General features: G+C 34.7%; 1 non-coding gene across 1 annotated transcript; it reads right to left on the reverse strand.

Moving 5' to 3' along the window:
* Positions 1-286: 286 nt before the first annotated feature.
* Positions 287-358, reverse strand: TRNAY-GUA (transfer RNA tyrosine (anticodon GUA)). The gene has a single exon. It is a non-coding gene; the product is annotated as a tRNA-Tyr (tRNA).
* Positions 359-7,708: the final 7,350 nt, after the last annotated feature.

The raw sequence follows: 7,708 nt of genomic DNA on the forward strand, positions 1-7,708 counted from the left end.
ACGATTAACTCTAGTAAGACTAAGAAATCATGATAGGTTCTATGCATTTGAACAACCCACAACACAATATGAGGCTAGGTTTTCATCACATATGTTGACATAAGATCCTAACATCTGAAGATGATACAATACGAGTATCGAAAACGTTAATGTAAATTAATAACATTAAGATAAGCAAAGATGGAAAATAAAATTGCTATAGTTAAATAATACAAGCTTATCGGCATCACCACAAAATGAAACTAATATATATTTATGAAAGAGTGATGGAACGGAGAAAAATTCTCTCCGGCGCCGGGATTTGAACCCGGGTTTTCAGCTCTACATGCTGATGCTTTATCCACTAAGCCACGCCGGATACAACCCCGACGCCGGTTAGAATCGTCTCAGATTAAGCTCCATCTCTTGGGTTCCCTCTAGTGGCCGCCCTCTCCACTACGTCATAGATGTCTATGAACGCAGGACCGACGTCCATACATGTGTTGAGGTGCACTCGAATGAGTGACTGGTTGGCCGGGATCCGACGGTATGGGCGCCGTCTTAAATCACAAAGTGATTTATTACGCATATCATATATATTTTGATGTACCGAAGTACATATGATATTTCCATGCAGATATTCTGCGTCATCATATGATGAAAGAGTGATGGAACGGAGAAAAATTCTCTCCGGCGCCGGGATTTGAACCCGGGTTTTCAGCTCTACGTGCTGATGCTTTATCCACTAAGCCACGCCGGATACAACCCCGACGCCGGTTAGAATCGTCTCAGATTAAGCTCCATCTCTTGGGTTCCCTCTAGTGGCCGCCCTCTCCACTACGTCATAGATGTCTATGAACGCAGGACCGAAGTCCATACATGTGTTGAGGTGCACTCGAATGAGTGACGATTCTAACCGGCGTCGGGGTTGTATCCGGCGTGGCTTAGTGGATAAAGCATCAGCACGTAGAGCTGAAAACCCGGGTTCAAATCCCGGCGCCGGAGAGAATTTTTCTCCGTTCCATCACTCTTTGATCATATAATGACGCAGAATATCTGCATGGAAATATCATATGTACTTCGGTACATCAAAATATATATAATATATATTTAGTTAATTTAGAAGAGATAAGGCCATCAGACCTTCTCTTCTCCTCTACCAGGGGACTACAACTACAATATTAAGAATACAAAATATTACAATTAATATTAAATTATTAAATTATTATGTATTATTAAATATAATCTAATATAATCTAAATTTAACAGAAGAAATACTGAAATCAGAAGTAAACACTGAAATACTGAAACAATTGTCTTTAGAGACAACTAATATTAGGTTCCCTCCACAAAACTAGCTTCCTGTATACACCGACGGATTCTTGATCTCCAGAGAACAAGGTGCCGGTGCAGGTGTTACGTGCTGTCTCTTCTCACTTTATAGATCTCTTGCATATGGAACAACAAGTTTTGATGGAAAAATCAGAAATCTCAGGAATCTTCTATGCCACATGAAAAATGTAAATTATTTATTTATCCCTAAAATTCATTCACAAAATATTAATAATTCTATATATTTATGAATACTTACCTATTCAAACATTGTGAAGTTGAAATAGATCAATATCGATTACTGCAATAAAGAGATTGGATGTTATTCAGTAATGCCAATTGAGAAAAGCGAAATACAGGTTTAACGATGTTAATTACATATACTGCGCTTTTCTCTTGTTATTATAACAGAAATACGTTTTCATTATCTGCTGAAATCATAATTTAATTTAAACATTTTATAATATAATTACAAATAACCTAGGGTGTGCTAGCAGCTATGGATGCTCGAGGATTAGAGCCTGGCCAGTGGATGAACAGAAAGGAGTGGCGTTTGGTTTCCGGAAGACGGCTACAGCTGTTATGACACTGAAATTATTGGATTGGATAAATAACCTGTTTAAAACGAACAGTTGTTGAAAACGCAGTAACTAAATCTGAATGAAAGAGTGTCATTTTCTTTAGATACAATGGACATGGAAGTAGAAGATGAAGATGTAGATGTCAAAGTAGGATTTCGCACTTTATTTAGTAGGCTATTTCATTATTACATTAACTAGCCGTACCCGTGCTCTCCGCTGCACCCGTTAGAAATAAATATAAAGCAATTATTACATAATTAAAATAGGACATTTGATCCAGGGAACATTCGTATTTGATAGAAGGATAAATAGTTTATTATGTTACTTAATTTAAATTGTATTTAAAAAATTAAAATGCGATCATTTTGATAAAGTCATAAAAATTATTTTAGGAAATACAGGAAACGAATGCCTATCAAGTTTTCTGTGTATATGAAGCTATTTTAATCTTACCTGTCCTCGATTCACTCAGAAGTTACTGTAATAACATTATAGCATTATGTTCATCTAGAGAAACTACACTTTCCAATGGTGAATTAATAATTAATTATACAAATCGGTTAATTTAGCTTCCGATATTACTTCATACAAACACAGAAACATTCTCTGTAGGCTACCGTATGTTTCATAGCTTTCGATTGTTGTTGTCCAAGGCCCCTTATAGACGAAGTCATTTGTTTTTTATTTCATTACACCGCCTTAGATGGCATTGTTACTGTAATTTTGAAACTCATTTATCTCATTAAATATCAGTCCTATCAAAATTTTGTGTGGAATAAAACTTATCGCAAATTATTTTTAAAGAAAGTTTTGCTATGTAATATTTTTCACAAAAATCAATAATAAGCGAGATATTTCGATTTATTTAATTCAGGCCCCCTTATAAATCCCCTTTTAAATAAAATATTCTGAATGCCATATAGCCTAAATTCTAAGTTACAACGAACTTAACTTACATTCCAATTTTCATATGAATCGGTTCAGCTATTATCACGTGAAAAGGTAACAAACATCCAGACAGACAGACAGACATACAAACAAAAATTTCAAAAAAGCGATTTTCGGTTTCAGGGCTGTTAATTATATATGCTAGGACCAATTATTTTTGGAAAATCGAAAATTACCAGAAAAATTTCGGCTACAGATTTATTATTAGTATAGATGGATTCATGCTCATCGATTAACGGGGAAACAGTTGGCTACACTGATTAAACAAAAGAACTGTCATGCGATAAATTGATAGTGACAAATCGAGTTGCAAAAATTATCGCGATGTATGACTGTGATTGCTTGGAATTCAAATTTTCATTCAGTTTCATTGGTCGAAAATGGAATGACTTCATATAAACGAAATAGTCAACAAATTATTTTTGTTGCTATAGTAATATGTTCTTTTACTGAAAACAGAGGAAGTATAGCATAACGATACAGAAATAATGTTTCCTCTCATTTTCTGTTAAGGACATCTTGTTTTATGTCGATTTCAACAATAAAACTGCTTTCATAACAAAAGAATGGCATAACTTACAACAGTTATTATTTTGTCATATGAGCTTTTACAGAAAACAAATGAATTGCATAGTGATACAAAACTTATTCTCCTAAACAGATAACACGTAAAAATGTCATTCAAAATTTTACCAATTTTTACAGCGTACCTTACAGTTTCTTATTAGAATATTTTGAATATCACAATTTTTATGTCTTGTTCATGTGGTATCAAACAAAACAATACATTTAAAGCAACATATTTGTAGTTTCTATAAATCTGTCGATAACCTTGAACGTTTTAAGAGGTATTTTGTTTGAAGGTGAGCCAGGCAAGCTATCCCGGTAACGCTCTATGAATAGACTGCATACAAATAAGACTAATTAAATATGCATCCTCATTAGCACTGGGAAGTGTTGTGAACCATTGATGACGTAATTGTCTTCCGACGTCGACATCGCAAATTACGCAGCAAATCTCCGGGAATAAACGAGAAGGTGCGAACAGACACGGTTTGGAAACACGAAAGTCTTGGCAACGGAGGTTGTCTTGTGTTGTCGCAGATCGTGGTTCATTGCTGTGATGACAATGGAATGCAATACATCTGTAATGTTACAGTTTTACTACGTATTGGTTTTGTTTTTTCCGTTAAAGACCATATATCTTCGTATTTCAGAAAAAAATATCCACAGAACATTTTTCTACCATTAAATTTAAATTGTATATCGTATCGAACGTTGTAAGTCATAAACAATATTGTTGTTGTTTCTGTTGTTGTTGATGTTGTTATTATTATTATTATTATTATTATTATTATTATTATTATTATTATTATTACTTACTTACTTACTCACTTACTGGCTTTTAAGGAACCCGGAGGTTCATTGCCGCCCTCACATAAGCCCGCATAGGTCCCTATCCTGAGCAAGATTAATCCAGTCTCTATCATCATACCCCACCTCCCTCAAATCCATTTTTATATTATCTTCCCATCTACGTCTCGGCCTCCCCAAAGGTCTTTTCCCCTCTGGCCTCCCATCTAACACTCTAAACGCATTTCTGGATTCGCCTATACGTGCTACATTCCCTGCCAATCTCAAACGTCTGGATTTAATGTTCCTAATTATGTCAGGTGAAGGATACAATACGTGCAGCTCTGCGTTGTGTAACTTTCTCCATTCTCCTGTAACTTCATCCCTCTTAGCCCCAAATATTTTCATAACAACCTTATTCTCAAAAACCCTCAATCTCTGTTCCTCTCTCAAAGTGAGAGTCCAAGTTTCACAACCATACAGAACAACCGGTAATATAACTGTTTTATAAATTCTAACTTTAAGATTTTTTGACAGCAGACTAGATGATAAAAGCAAATTAAGCTTTCAGGAATAACTCCCTGTAAAGTTAATTTGAATAATTTCGAGGGAAAAATTGTTCCGGGGCCGGGTATCGAACCCGGGACCTTTGGTTAAACGTACCAACGCTCTCCCACTGAGCTACCCGGGAACTCTACTCGACACCGATCCAATTGGATGATAAAAGCTTCTCAACCGAATAATAACAGGCATTTCCCATATTTATTCTGTGTTTATTATTATTATTATTATTATTATTATTATTATTATTATTATTATTATTATTATTATTATTATTATTATTATTGTAGGAACATGAACTACAAACTATTAGGGAAAACACGGGAATTTTACTTGAAGCAAGTAAAGCGATAGGTTTGGAAGTAAATCCCGAAAAGACCAAGTATATGATTATGTCTCGTGACCAGAACATACTACGAAATAGAAATATAAAAATTGAAATTTATCCTTTGAAAAGGTGAACAAATTCAAATATCTTGGAGCAACAGTAACAAATATAAATGACACTCAGGAGGAAATTAAACGCAGAATAATTATGAGAAATGTCTGTTATTATTCGGTTGAGAAGCTTTTGTCATCCAGTCTGCTCTCAAAAAAGCTGAAAGTTAGATTATTATAAAAAAGTTATATTACCGATTGTTCTGTATGGTTGTGAAACTTGGACTCTCACTTTGAGAGAGGAACAGAGGTTAAGGGTGTTTGAGAATAAGATGCTCAGGAAAACATTTGGGGCTAAGTGGGATGAAGTTACAGGAGAATGGAGAAAGTTACACAACACAGAACTGCACGCATTGTATTCTTCACCTGACATAATTAGGAACATTAAATCCAGACGTTTGAGATGGGCAGGGCATGTAGCACGTATGGGCGAATCCAGAAATGCATTAGTTGGGAGGCCAGAGGGAAAAAGATCTTTGGGGAGGCCGACACGTAGATGGGAGGATAATATTAAAATGTATTTGAGGGAGGTGGGATATGATTGTAGAGACTGGATTAATCTTGCTCAGGATAGGAGCAGATGGCGGGCTTATGTGAGGGCGGCAATGAACCTCCGGGTCCCTTAAAAACCATAAGTATTATTATTATTACTGTTACTACTACTAGTTCCTCCTATTATTATTATTATTATTATTATTATTATTATTATTATTATTATTATTATTATTATTATTATTGTAATATGAGCTACTATCAGGAGTCAGGAGATAGAAATAGCAAAGGAAACTTATACTGTAATAGTAAAGAACCATCTTCAGCGGACCTCGGGAAAAACAACTAGGGAATAGACTAGCTGAAGTGCTTTGTGTGGAGTGTGACTTTGCATAATTCAAACATGGACATTAAGATGAAGCGAAGAGAAATGATTGCAAGCATTTGAAATGTGAATATGGAGAAGAATTGAGCGTGTGAAATGAACAGACAGAATAAGAAATGAAGCTGTGTTGGAAAGAGTGGGTGAAGAAAGAATGATGCTGAAACTTGTCAGGAAGAGAAAAAAGGAATTGTTTTGGTCACTAGCTGAGAAGAAACTGCCTACTGAAGGATTCACTAGAAAGATTGGTGAACGGGAGAAAAGTTGGGGGGAGGGGAAGATATCATATAATAGACGATATTATGACTTATGCAAAGACTAAGATAATAGGAAAGACTGGAGAATGTGGGTTTGCAATACTCCTTGGGTAGAAAACTGTGAATGAATGAAAATATAGTCTACTCAAAAATTAATTCTTCACAGTAAAGAGAATTATTGAATCAATTATAAAATATTTTATTTTCGGCAGATTTTTCCAGTGTTTAACAGATTTTACCTGACAGAATTGGCAACACTGCGGGCCTACATGCTACAATGAGTTTGGGAGGAGATTGATTATCGGCTTGATGCGTGTCGGGTTACGCATGAAGCGCACAGTGAACATTTTTTATGTGTCTGGGAAAAAAAAGCTTGGAGAATTTGCCTTCCAAAATCTATAATATACTAATAGCATTCACTTGCCTTACGAGTATGTCAAACTTAAATAAATTGTTTAAATCGGAATCATCATTTTGACTTGCCCTGTAGTATTATTGCGATGTACCGAAGTACATATGCCCTGTAGTGTTTATAGTTGGGATATAATAGTGTAAAACTTTCGGGTGATGCTAGTTGCGGTAATATCTATATATATAATTTGAACTGGTAATGGAAATTACGGGAAAACGGCTCAACGGATTTTCATTAATGACCCGTCATTTTGAAGCTTGGGATCCAAGGATTTTCAGAAAAATAGTAACGTTCAGTGAAGGGTTAGTTTTCCTACATAATTTTTCTATTTTCCAAAATCCATCTTTCGTCAGTTTTGAGAACTAGGCCTAATTGCATTTCAATATGAAATAAAACACACACGACAATAAACAATAGACTATTACACGAAGGCCATGACCTACAGGATTGGTGACATACATATTTACAGTTCAAATTCAATTGGTTATTAAAAACTTCAAGACTTACTAAAAATAATTTACAGGTCTGATTCTGCGATGTGTAATTTTCTGAGTACAGCTGTGTATTGGATATTAAAATCTGCAAAACTTGAGGTGGTTTGATGACATTATTACCATTAGAAATGAAATATTATTACAGTTAATGCCATTATGTGATTATTTTTAATTAATTATACATATGAATGCTATATTGATGATATGAAAGTGAAACGTTTTGGGGTTATATAAGTAGACGTAGAGAATATCTTAAATTAGATCTTCATTTCTATAATTTACTGAGTGGCGGCTATATAGTATAAACTACAAAACTTAAAAACTTACGTAAAGTAATAGACTAATATTGTTAGTAAAAATCAAATATTTTTATAGTTATTAATCAAGTGGGGTTGGGTCTTTTTCATATACTTAATGGCGGTGTGGTGTAGATATTTATATGCATCATTCTCTTCACTATTAGCTCGACACAGCGCAAA

The sequence above is a fragment of the Periplaneta americana genome, chromosome 2 (assembly GCF_040183065.1).
Source record: "Periplaneta americana isolate PAMFEO1 chromosome 2, P.americana_PAMFEO1_priV1, whole genome shotgun sequence".
NCBI lineage: Eukaryota > Metazoa > Arthropoda > Insecta > Blattodea > Blattidae > Periplaneta > Periplaneta americana.